Consider the following 12,048-nt stretch of genomic DNA (forward strand, 5'->3'; position numbering starts at 1 on the left):
ATTAAATAATTGAAATGAATACACTGAAAGCAATTTTGTTGAATATGTCTTATTTGAAAGCGGATAATTAATTTAATTATATTTTATTACAATGTGTCATTATTACATTATAATTATCATTCAATGTAACAGTTGCTGTTGTTACATTTATTTGATCAGTATAGTCTGTTGATCTGTTATCATTTAATGTTGAAATCAAGAGCAGCAACTGTGTTTTATCCATATTTTTGAGCATTCAGTAACTATGTATAATCCTGGGTTATAGGTTCTGATTTTTCGTCATCTGTGCTGTAATATAGAACTAATGTCAAACAAATTGCTTAGAAGTTATTTGTGGGTAACGGTAAATAAAACTAGACTTTCGTCATCATCTGCCCACTGCAGTCTGCTGCTGAACATAGGCATCTCCCAAGGCAAGCCACTGGGCACGATCTTCAGCCCTTTTCTTCCAGTTACTACCCGCAATCCAACGTAGGTATATAGTCGCTTTACCTAGCTGCGGGGTGTCCTACCCTACGTTTGCCAACTAACGGTCTTCACTCTAGAACACGTCAACTACAGCAAGCATTCGGTTCTACGATAGATATAACCAGCCCATTTCCACTTCAACTTGCAAATACGAAGAGCTACGTTGATGACCTAAGTCCTCTGACGATTTACTTCCCATATTCTTTTGTCACTTCTAAATTAGGTCTTACCTATAGAACAATATTACTTAAACTTATGGTAAGTACGAGGGCAAAAAGGCTACTTCATCCTTGTACAGTTTTTGTTAGTGACCCCCGTACTCAATATAGACTAAACGATAAATAAATTTATTAAATTATATTATGCTTACCTTGTACCATTGTAGTCATTGTAATCATTATTAACATCCTCATCTAGAGTATATGCTTCATCGTAATAATGTGGAGGAAATTGCGTCTGCCTGAAATTATACACATAAGTGAAAATTAAAACATTATTAAGAATAATTTATTGTCAGATAACATATATAGTCCGTTTTGTTAGTGACAATTACTTAACCTATGTTAGTAAAAAATGTAGGATAACCCTTTAATACATTAAGGGATAGGATACGCTATCCCATCCTGCCTCTCAGAATGGGACAGTCTAATTTCCAGACAATTTTTTTCAGGACACTGTCAGAACTTGCTCGCACTCTGCCTAATAGGGATGTTATTCGTTTGTACTGTATGGCATAGAAATCGTTGGTGCACACTTGCGTAAACATGTGTGACCTGAACATATGGGAACGCTAACAGTGCCTTAAAGGCATTGTTATAAACGAGGAATCGGGCCTCCCTACGAGAAATCGGGCCTCGACCCTCGGAAGTAAAGCGGTGTGCTAAACCGCTAGACAATCGAGACCGTAAAAGAAAGATATATGTAGATAAATCTTTGAAACCGAGTACCTACTAACTTAATTGCATGCACTTATACGTATGTAGTCGCTCTACCTAGACTAGCCCATTTCCACTTCAACTTGCAAATACGAAGAGCTACGTTGGTGACCTTAGTTCTCTAACAAATTACTTCGTTTCGGAACTAGTCTTTATACCACAATATAATTCAGTTCATATTTGGAATGGTAATGAAGTATGCCTTTTACACCCTGTTCTTAATACACCAAAGCAGATATAAATGAGTATAGGTCAATATCATCCAGAAAGAGTTAAAAAGAAAAGTTTATGTTAAGTATATGTTTTCATATATTATGAAACTTGATCAATATGAAGTATGCAATTTGTTATTGAAAAAAAAAAGATATTATCCGCATTATCACTTAGTGTTACGCTACACAATACAGCATCTGAATACCGAAAACAGCCGTATCCCTGTCAATTTAGAATAAAATATATCTAGCTGACCCCGCAAACGTTGTTTTGCCATATAAATTAAAATCGTTTTAAAAAAATAAGGGTTGGTGATAGTGGGGTAAATATTGAATAAGAGTAATATGAAAGTTTAACTAAACCTTTCTGTAGTCAATGGAGTCTCTGTTGTCGTGGGCGCCGTTTTTTTCTTTTGTTTTTTATATCGTTGATAATCATCATCATCATCATCACCGTCATCATCATTAACTAAATGCGGCTTAGGATTTTTCCACATTCCCCATTCTGCTCTGTAAAATATCGATACAAATACATGAGTAAAAACAGACATATTTAAAGTTAATAAACGAGAATTAAGTATATTGTCTTCACTACATCATAGAAAACAAAGTCGCCTTGGCGTCGCCAGTATGTATTATATATATAAACCTTCCTTTTGAATGACTCTATCTACTAAAAAAACCGCTTCAAAATCCGTTGCGTAGTTTTAAAGATTAAGAGAATTAAGATATATAGGAACGGACAGACAGCGTGAGCGACTTTGTTTTATACCATGTAATGATTGTTTTCAATATAGGTATAGGAATTAATCTTTTTGTTTTATTGAAGCAAGTTACATTATCTGAAATATATTTGTATTTTAAATATTATTCTATATATAACATCATCAATGATTACTGCTATAATATAATATAATGTTACATTCAGATATACCGAAAAATATACGCTTTTCCTGTACATACTTATTCCACGAGTTTCTTGCTCATTCCCTTCTTGTACAGTGTCTGCGTTCCGAATGAGTGGTAGAATAAAAAAAATATGATTATTCAAAAGTGCTTGCATTGAGTTTTCTTTAAATAAAGATTAGTATTATTTCTATTTCAAAACTGTCTATATTTGAAATATTAATAAACAAATTGCGTATTTACCCAATATCTACGATACTGTTTACTCCTTTGGCAGTTTCGGCAGTCTCCTGTATACCTTTGCTGCTACTTTTGATACCATTCCACGCATTTTGGCCCCACACACCCTATAATAAATATAATAAATAATATTAGGTTGTTCGAAATGTAATTTCGTTTTTTCCTAACTTAGGATTTAATTGTATTTTTTGCACTCAACTTCACATTTAAGTCGTATAATTTTTATATGCTTTGAGAGCTCATATAGCAAGGCTTGTGTGTGAAAAATTACAATTAATTCTATACAGTAGTTTTTGGTTGATACCCATTTAAATATGGAGAGAGGAATAAGCAGCATTTTCGACATATCTTACTGTTTTCCTACAGAAAGGGCTATAATGCTGTTCTAGCCAGAAAGAAATTGACCGATGTGTGTGGAGAAGGTGTGTTGACAGTACGCCAGTGCCAGAACTGGCTCGCTAAATTTCGGTCCGGCAATTTTGAAGTCGAAGATGCACCACTCTCGAGAAGGCCGGTTGAAGCTGATAAAGGCACTGGTTGATGCGAACCGGATTCGCCAGTTGGTGCATCTTCGACATCAAAATTGCCGGATCAAAATTTAGCGATTTCGAGTAATACATTTCTTTAAACAAACCGCACTGGTAAATAAGGTGATGGTTACCTGGTGACAGGTAACTTACGTCAAGTAAACAAATAATAATAATATAATAATATATAGGTAAGTAATTTATATCCCGGGAGTCGAACCCGCAACTATCGGAAGCAAAGCGGTGTGCTAAAATCAAGGAGTTCAGGTACTCATGATATAATCGTTATTGTCATGGCTCGCTACCCTAAAGTCTACTTCGATGAAGTACTTACAGAATTATTTTTCAACATTTCTCCAATGGCTTTTGTTTTATTCTTCATTAATTGAAGATGGTGATTTTGCGCATACTGATTCTGTACATTAAAATAAATTTGTTATAAAATATACTATCATTATAACATAATTACATCCATATTGTGTTTTTCCTCATGTATGACATTGGTTTAATTTTCAGAAATTAAGAAAATAAAACGGAATCATATATAAGGATATTTTGTATATTAGTCATAATTTGATTAATTAATCGCACTAAGAAAGAAGTGGAATAAACTGTAATTAACTTAAATCAAGAGCATCCTAGCCTGCACAAAAAACAACAGTTTGGCATGTTATTATTTGTTATTTTTTAAATACAAACAATCATACGTACATATGAATTAAATCCCGGGAGTCGAACCCGTAACTATCGGAATCAAAGCGGTGTGCTAAAATCAAGGAGTTCAGATACTTATATGATATTCGTTATTGTCATGACTCCCTACCCTAAAGTCTACTTCGGTGAGGTACTTACATAATTATTTTTCAACCATTCTCCAATGGCTTTTGTTTTATTCTTCATTAATTGAAGATTGGGATTTTGCGCATACTGATTCTGTACATTAAAATAAATTTGTTATAAAATATTATCAGTCATATACTATAATTATAACATAATTAAATCCTCATATTTATTTGCCCATATTGTGTTTTTCCATATGTATGATATTGTTTTAATTTTCAGAAATTAAGAAAATTAAACAGCGAAAAATTGCAAATTACTTACATATTTATTATTATAAAGAATTGTTGTATTCTGCCTTGTTTTATTACTGGAATGTTGAACGTGTCCCTGAAAGATTAATATAAAAATAATATATGAAATGTTTGCCGCCATATATTATCATTATAACATATAGAACATTTCTTTGCTCATCTTTTTTATCTCGTATATGATTTAGTTAAACAGCGAAAAATTGCAAGTTATAATAAATAACTCTTTACAAATTCTACAGCGATAAATTACTTACATATTTATTATTATAAGGAATTGTTGCATTCTGCCTTGATTTATTACTGGGTATCTCTGGAATGGCAACGAATGAATAATGCCTTGGGTATGATATGCTAGTGTGATGTGCATACATTGTTTCAACAATTTAATTACATATTATGACTCACATGTTTAGTTTCATTAACCGCCGATCTGGATCTATGCGACGTTGTTTCAAGATGATGACGTCGCGCAGGGCGACTCTGTGTGTTAAATAAATAGAAATAGAAATAATCTATAAAATTATAGACTGTCGATCAGATACTAAGTCATGAAAATTATAATGCACTATGTAAAATTATAATTTTATTAAATTATAATGCGTTATATAATTTTCTTGACTTAATATCTGATCGACAATCTATGATTTTTACATACTGGAAACAGTGACAACAAACCAAAATAAATCCTATGTTCAATTTAATTATCTAAGGGAGGTGTGGGTATCTCTGGAATGGCAACGAATGAACAATGTCTTGGGTGTGATATGCTAGTGTGATGTGCATACATTGTTTCAACAATTTAATTACATATTATGACTCACATGTTTAGTTTCATTAACCGCCGATCTGGATCTATGCGGCGTTGTTTCAAGATGATGACGTCGCGCAGGGCGACTCTGTGTGTTAAATAAATAGAAATAGAAATAATCTTTATTCAAATAAACTTAATATAAGCACATTTGAATAGTCACGTTTTATTTATTTATTTTACCGCTCATTTGGAATCAGACTCATCACAAGAAAAATGAGCTGAATTGTGTGTTGCTCTTTTAAATTAACATTGTTTTAATTATATTTACATTAACAAGGATTAGACATGCGAAAATAGAAATAGTTAAATAAATAGAAATAGAAATAATCTATAAAATTATAGACTGTCGATCAGATATTAAGTCATGAAAATTATAATGCACTATGTAAAATTATAATTTTCTTGAATTATAATGCATTATATAAAATTATAATGCATTATAATTTTCTTGACTTAATATCTGATCGACAATCTATGATTTTGACATACTGGAAACAGTGACAACAAACCAAAATAAATCCTATGTTCAATTTAATTCTCTAAGGGAGGTGTGGGTATCTCTGGAATGGCAACGAATGAACAATGTCTTGGGTGTGATATGTTAGTGTGATGTGCATACATTGTTTCATCAATTTAATTACATATTATGACTCACATGTTTAGTTTCATTAACCGCAGATCTGGATCTATGCGGCGTTGTTTCAAGATGATGACGTCGCGCAGGGCGACTCTGTGTGTTAAATAAATAGAAATAGAAATAATCTATAAAATTATAGACTGTCGATCAGATATTAAGTCATGAAAATTATAATGCACTATGTAAAATTATAATTTTCTTGAATTATAATGCATTATATAAAATTATAATGCATTATAATTTTCTTGACTTAATATCTGATCGACAATCTATGATTTTTACATACTGGAAACAGTGACAACAAACCAAAATAAATCCTATGTTCAATTTAATTATCTAAGGGAGGTGTGGGTATCTCTGGAATGGCAACGAATGAACAATGTCTTGGGTGTGATATGCTAGTGTGATGTGCATACATTGTTTCAACAATTTAATTACATATTATGACTCACATGTTTAGTTTCATTAACCGCCGATCTGGATCTATGCGACGTTGTTTCAAGATGATGACGTCGCGCAGGGCGACTCTGTGTGTTAAATAAATAGAAATAGAAATAATCTATAAAATTATAGACTGTCGATCAGATATTAAGTCATTAAAATTATAATGCACTATGTAAAATTATAATGCGTTATATTTATAATTATAATGCATTATATAAAATTATAATGCATTATAATTTTCTTGACTTAATATCTGATCGACAATCTATGATTTTTACATACTGGAAACAGTGACAACAAACCAAAATAAATCCTATGTTCAATTTAATTATCTAAGGGAGGTGTGGGTATCTCTGGAATGGCAACGAATGAACAATGTCTTGGGTGTGATATGCTAGTGTGATGTGCATACATTGTTTCATCAATTTAATTACATATTATGACTCACATGTTTAGTTTCATTAACCGCCGATCTGGATCTATGCGACGTTGTTTCAAGATGATGACGTCGCGCAGGGCGACTCTGTGTGTTAAATAAATAGAAATAGAAATAATCTATAAAATTATAGACCGTCGATCAGATATTAAGTCATGAAAATTATAATGCACTATGTAAAATTATAATTTTCTTGAATTATAATGCATTATATAAAATTATAATGCATTATAATTTTCTTGACTTAATATCTGATCGACAATCTATGATTTTTACATACTGGAAACAGTGACAACAAACCAAAATAAATCCTATGTTCAATTTAATTATCTAAGGGAGGTGTGGGTATCTCTGGAATGGCAACGAATGAACAATGTCTTGGGTGTGATATGCTAGTGTGATGTGCATACATTGTTTCAACAATTTAATTACATATTATGACTCACATGTTTAGTTTCATTAACCGCCGATCTGGATCTATGCGACGTTGTTTCAAGATGATGACGTCGCGCAGGGCGACTCTGTGTGTTAAATAAATAGAAATAGAAATAATCTATAAAATTATAGACTGTCGATCAGATATTAAGTCATAAAATTATAATGCACTATGTAAAAAAATTTTCTTAAATTATTTTATATAAAATTATAATTTTCTTGGATTATAATGCATTATATAAAATTATAATGCATTATAATTTTCTTGACTTAATATCTGATCGACAATCTATGATTTTTACATACTGGAAACAGTGACAACAAACCAAAATAAATCCTATGTTCAATTTAATTATCTAAGGGAGGTGTGGGTATCTCTGGAATGGCAACGAATGAACAATGTCTTGGGTGTGATATGTTAGTGTGATGTGCATACATTGTTTCAACAATTTAATTACATATTATGACTCACATGTTTAGTTTCATTAACCGCCGATCTGGATCTATGCGGCGTTGTTTCAAGATGATGACGTCGCGCAGGGCGACTCTGTGTGTTAAATAAATAGAAATAGAAATAATCTATAAAATTATAGACTGTCGATCAGATATTAAGTCATGAAAATTATAATGCACTATGTAAAATTATAATTTTCTTGAATTATAATGCATTATATAAAATTATAATGCATTATAATTTTCTTGACTTAATATCTGATCGACAATCTATGATTTTTACATACTGGAAACAGTGACAACAAACCAAAATAAATCCTATGTTCAATTTAATTATCTAAGGGAGGTGTGGGTATCTCTGGAATGGCAACGAATGAACAATGTCTTGGGTGTGATATGCTAGTGTGATGTGCATACATTGTTTCAACAATTTAATTACATATTATGACTCACATGTTTAGTTTCATTAACCGCCGATCTGGATCTATGCGACGTTGTTTCAAGATGATGACGTCGCGCAGGGCGACTCTGTGTGTTAAATAAATAGAAATAGAAATAATCTATAAAATTATAGACTGTCGATCAGATATTAAGTCATGAAAATTATAATGCACTATGTAAAATTATAATTTTCTTGAATTATAATGCATTATATAAAATTATAATGCATTATAATTTTCTTGACTTAATATCTGATCGACAATCTATGATTTTTACATACTGGAAACAGTGACAACAAACCAAAATAAATCCTATGTTCAATTTAATTATCTAAGGGAGGTGTGGGTATCTCTGGAATGGCAACGAATGAACAATGTCTTGGGTGTGATATGCTAGTGTGATGTGCATACATTGTTTCAACAATTTAATTACATATTATGACTCACATGTTTAGTTTCATTAACCGCCGATCTGGATCTATGCGGCGTTGTTTCAAGATGATGACGTCGCGCAGGGCGACTCTGTGTGTTAAATAAATAGAAATAGAAATAATCTATAAAATTATAGACTGTCGATCAGATATTAAGTCATGAAAATTATAATGCACTATGTAAAATTATAATTTTCTTGAATTATAATGCGTTATATATATAAAATTATAATGCATTATATAAAATTATAATGCATTATAATTTTCTTGACTTAATATCTGATCGACAATCTATGATTTTTACATACTGGAAACAGTGACAACAAACCAAAATAAATCCTATGTTCAATTTAATTCTCTAAGGGAGGTGTGGGTATCTCTGGAATGGCAACGAATGAACAATGTCTTGGGTATGATATGCTAGTGTGATGTGCATACTTTGTTTCAACAATTTAATTACGTATTATGACTCACATGTTTAGTTTCATTAACCGCCGATCTGGATCTATGCGACGTTGTTTCAAGATGATGACGTCGCGCAGGGCGACTCTGTGTGTTAAATAAATAGAAATAGAAATAATCTATAAAATTATAGACTGTCGATCAGATATTAAGTCATGAAAATTATAATTCACTATGTAAAATTATAATTTTCTTGAATTATAATGCATTATATAAAATTATAATGCATTATAATTTTCTTGACTTAATATCTGATCGACAATCTATGATTTTTACATACTGGAAACAGTGACAACAAACCAAAATAAATCCTATGTTCAATTTAATTATCTAAGGGAGGTGTGGGTATCTCTGGAATGGCAACGAATGAACAATGTCTTGGGTGTGATATGCTAGTGTGATGTGCATACATTGTTTCAACAATTTAATTACATATTATGACTCACATGTTTAGTTTCATTAACCGCCGATCTGGATCTATGCGGCGTTGTTTCAAGATGATGACGTCGCGCAGGGCGACTCTGTGTGTTAAATAAATAGAAATAGAAATAATCTATAAAATTATAGACTGTCGATCAGATATTAAGTCATGAAAATTATAATGCACTATGTAAAATTATAATTTTCTTAAATTATAATGCGTTATATAAAATTATAATTTTCTTGAATTATAATGCATTATATAAAATTATAATGCATTATAATTTTCTTGACTTAATATCTGATCGACAATCTATGATTTTTACATACTGGAAACAGTGACAACAAACCAAAATAAATCCTAAGTTCAATTTAATTCTCTAAGAGAGGTGTGGGTATCTCTGGAATGGCAACGAATGAACAATGCCTTGGGTATGACATGCTGGTGTGATGTGCATGGTACTATTTATTAAGTGATATATGCTGATATATCACTTAACACCATGCATACATTGTTTCAACAATTTAATTACATAAAATGACTCACATGTTTAGTTTCAGTAACCGCCGTTCTGGATCTATGCGACGTTGCTTGAAGATGATGACGTCGCGCAGGGTGACTCTGTGTGTTAAATAAATAGAAATAGAAATAATCTTTATTCAAATAAACTTAATATAAGCACATTTGAATAGTCACGTTTTATTTATTTATTTTACCGCTCATTTGGAATGCAGACTCATCACAAGAAAAATGAGCTGAATTGTGTGTTGCTCTTTTAAATTAACATTGTTTTAATTATATTTACATTAACAAGGATTAGACATGCGACAATCAACATAGAAACCGCTACGCATTTAATCTCTGTTCAGTCAGAATCAGATAACATTGATGTAAAATATATCATATTGAATTGTTACAATTGAATATTTTATATCCTGTATATTTTTCATCTTATTTACAATGTAGTATACCTATGTGTCATCATTAGTGCTGATATTTACAAAGGAATATAAAAAAATACAAAATAATAAATTATAAATTTCTTGACTCAAAATCTGATTAAGAAAAAGTGCTTAAGATAGCAATCTAGAGCTGTGGTATGGGCAAGCCACACTTGGTGGAACAATATTAAGGAGCAGGACCAGGTCAACCTTACTATACATACAACCCAGAACAGAGTTATTTGGCGCAGATGTACAGGGAGACCCAACTCCGGATAAAATGGAAACATGAGTTCGTCAGAAAGAGAGAAAATATCAAAATGAATCCTATATTCAATTACATACAAAATTTCTGGCCAGCTTCAGTTTTTAAATATATACATATGTATAAGATAAATATGTATTACTTACACTTTTAGAGTGGCTTAGATGCCTTGATATCTTCTTGCTTGATTTACGTGCTTCAGAAATTAGTGCTAAACCACACATTACAATAAATAAAACTTTAAAAATCGTTGAAAAATTCATTATGATGGTAAATTTAATTTTATTCTGTTTATTAATATTCTATTTTCTGTTTTATTAATTAATAATTTAAATTTTAAAGTAGCTTACGCGAATTAATACTACTAGTAAAGTATTACTGGGTTACTATGAGTTGGTATAACGGAAACATGGACAACAATCATTTATATATTAAAATGTTATCTGACTATACTATATATGTACATAGACATAAAAAGTTACATAAGTTTTTGAATAGTTTTCGCCTGTTCATTTGTGGCGTAAAAACCACTTGCTTACTCGTTGCTACAAAGTACTCAAATTTATTGAAATTTCAACTTTATTTATTAAGTCGTTGAGTATATATGACAGTGTATGTTTCGTTTGTACCAACTGCATATGTTGACGTATTTATTTCATGAAAATGTAGGGTTTCCTCATGATTTTAGTGATCAAATACATAATTAATTTTATTATAGTAACGAACAAACTCACAAACTTTCAGATTTATAATATCAGTAGATAAATTTTGAATAAATGACGTTTGAGATTGAAGTTTAAAATTTGCTTTGTATGTAAACAGAACAGTGTTTATTATTATTTCTTAATCTCAATGCAGTGACATTTCTGTATTAAAATTACAACGTAATCGAAAGTAACAACAGAAGATAAGATAAGAAATATTTATACCTCGTTTTTCTGTAATATACATGTTAATAGTCGCCACTTTTCATCAGGTACCAATGACGACGAATATCTTAATTCTATAAGAATGACTTTTCACCTATACCTCATTTTGATTTTATTTTGGTAGTGTGTATGTTGGTTGTCTAGCCCAAAGTTTCAGAACTAATTCAAGACAATGAAATGATAAGTAAATTTGCTAAATAAATATGTTGCATTTCCTCGGAATATTCTTATGTCTAAGAAAAGATATCTAGTAAAATGCATGTAATATTATGAAAACCCAGATCCAACTCAACGCGTTTAAAATGACGAATTTATTGCTATTCAAACTATTTTATTGCTGTTGCCGTAGCTTTACCGGATAAATATGGGGGCAAATACAAAGGATGAACATCATATGTAGTGGCTGACAGCCAACTCCTGCCTCTTGCATACGCTTTCAGCCTGAGGGCACCACCAGAGGTCCGAATCTCGGCTCAGGCGGTCATCATTACGAATAATGATTGCCCACCACGGTACCGTTACGGAGCGTTAGGGCGTCGCTAGGTCAAGTACAGACGTCAG

At 31.4% G+C, this 12,048-nt stretch overlaps 2 long non-coding RNA genes across 2 annotated transcripts; both read right to left on the bottom strand.

Moving 5' to 3' along the window:
* Positions 1 to 2,071: 2,071 nt before the first annotated feature.
* On the bottom strand, positions 2,072 to 3,703 carry LOC131845459 (uncharacterized). Its single transcript, XR_009357633.1, has 3 exons — positions 3,623 to 3,703; positions 2,765 to 2,868; positions 2,072 to 2,125 (listed from the first exon to the last, which is right to left on the bottom strand). It is a non-coding gene; the product is annotated as an uncharacterized LOC131845459 (long non-coding RNA).
* Positions 3,704 to 9,376: 5,673 nt separating this feature from the next.
* LOC131845460 (uncharacterized) lies at positions 9,377 to 10,788 on the bottom strand. Its single transcript, XR_009357634.1, has 3 exons — positions 10,705 to 10,788; positions 9,899 to 9,973; positions 9,377 to 9,452 (listed from the first exon to the last, which is right to left on the bottom strand). It is a non-coding gene; the product is annotated as an uncharacterized LOC131845460 (long non-coding RNA).
* Positions 10,789 to 12,048: the final 1,260 nt, after the last annotated feature.

This window comes from Achroia grisella, unplaced genomic scaffold (assembly GCF_030625045.1).
Source record: "Achroia grisella isolate CSIRO2021 unplaced genomic scaffold, CSIRO_AGI_Agris_v1 utg474, whole genome shotgun sequence".
Classification (NCBI taxonomy): Eukaryota; Metazoa; Arthropoda; class Insecta; order Lepidoptera; family Pyralidae; genus Achroia; species Achroia grisella.